The following is a 1,841-nucleotide window of genomic DNA, read 5'->3' on the forward strand; positions in this document are numbered from 1 at the left end:
ATTGAGGCTATAGTGGGAGAGGAAAAGAATGTCTAGAGAAGAATGATGGAAAGTCCTTAGTGTCCTGCTCTAGTCATATCTAGGGCACCGTGGGTCTTCCCTGAGGCCAGGATTGACTGAAACTGTGTACTACGTGTGAGAGCTTTTGCACCAGGCGAGATGTGGATTTCCTGAGGTTCGTTGGTTGGTTGGTTGGTTGGTTGGTTGGTTTGCAATGAAAGGAAAACTTTATTGAGCCCCACGGGCCTTGGGGCTCAGGCCAGATGTCACCCTGCAGACAAAGGAAGGGCCGGTGGATGAGCCTTATGTAACCTTCTTCTTGGGGTGCAGGTTGTTGGTGTGGCTCTACTTCTTGCGGCAGTTGACAGCGCAGGGTGTGGGCGAGCCTGACTCTTGCGGCAGACCGTCGTGTCGCAATTGTATTTCTGGACCCAGCTGGCAGAGGGAAGGCTCGGTGGTGCCACCCTGCGGGTGAAGCGCCAAGTGCAGGGTAGACTCTTTCTGGGTATTGTAGTCTGAGAGGGTGCAACCATCATCTAGCTGTGTGCCCACAGAAAGCAGACGCTGCTGGTCAGGCGGGATGGCCTCCTTGTCTTGGATTGTGGCTTTGACATTCTCACTGGTGTCATGGGCTCAGCCTCAAGGGTGATAGTCTCGCCCATCAGGGTCTCCGCAAAGATCTGCATCTCTGTGTCTGCTGCAGGGCCGCTGCCTCCAGCCTGCTCGACCACCTTTTTTGAAGAGAGTTTCGTTTTGTTTTTAATAACATAGTAAGAGGTAGGCAGCCCAGGGTGGCTTTTCTGGCCAGGAGACAGCAACCTTCCCTCTTGATTTTGCTCTGGAACCCACAGGGCCTGAGGGCACCGTGCATATTCTCAAAGGTGTGGTGCGGTGTTGGCTCTGAGGATTCTCAAGTTCAGGTAGGCTGACCCTAGTTCAGATGGTCCTGGTACTTTGGGGTATGGTTCCTTTCCCCAAAAGATCCTAGATCCTGTTGGATCCTAGGGGTTTCTGATGAATCAGTCTGGTGCATGCCTACACAGTTTCAAGTAAAACCTAACTTTTAAGAGCATTTTATGAGTATATTTATGAAGAATACGGTGCCGAGTATGTGTATACGTGGCATACAAACATATTTCTTCTCATCTTAAAGTTTCCCTCTTGAGAGGTGCCACACTTCTTCTTGGCCTCCATTCCATCCCAGAGGATATAGGCATGGGATGAGAGGTTTAGTCCATCGTGTTAACTGGAGCATGACCATCTGAGTCAAGTTTTGTCGCTATTGTTACCGCTTCTTCCCCGTACTTTGCTTTTGTAGCGGAGACCGAGCCTTAGCAGGGTGCACTTGAATTCAACCTGGACGCCCGGTCAGTTAATAAATGAATCAAGAAGCATTTGCTAAGTTCTTTGCTTCAAGTGGCGGTATGCTGTTTTTGAGCTTTTTATTCTGCCGAGATATTCAGAGCTTGTAAACATGAACTCAAAGAAATTCAGACTGTGACAGTTGATCTTGTAACCTGGGCAGTTACTACTATATTAAATTGCATCCTGATCATTTGGAAAGCACAATGCTTTTGATCAGCTATTGAGGTCATGTTTGTGGGGTCAAGTATCCCATCATACTCATATTTTCTTCCAAATGGATTCTCACCTTTATTTTATTCTGCTGGTTGTTTTTCTGGCCTATTATTACAGCTATTATTGTAGCCTTAAAAATAACTCCTATTTCCACTCCCAGAAGTTAAAGGCAACATTCCTAAAAAACAATGTGTATCTAATGAAAAAGTTAATATACTAACTTCTCCTTTTGTGTGACTATGAGGTGTGTGTGTGTGTGTGTG

General features: G+C 46.9%; 1 pseudogene; it reads right to left on the reverse strand.

The window, feature by feature from the left end:
- Positions 1 to 303: 303 nt before the first annotated feature.
- Positions 304 to 686, reverse strand: LOC132669726 (ubiquitin-ribosomal protein eL40 fusion protein pseudogene; annotated as a pseudogene).
- Positions 687 to 1,841: the final 1,155 nt, after the last annotated feature.

The sequence above is a fragment of the Panthera onca genome, chromosome B3 (genome assembly GCF_046562875.1).
Source record: "Panthera onca isolate mPanOnc1 chromosome B3, mPanOnc1 haplotype 2, whole genome shotgun sequence".
Taxonomy (NCBI): Eukaryota; Metazoa; Chordata; class Mammalia; order Carnivora; family Felidae; genus Panthera; species Panthera onca.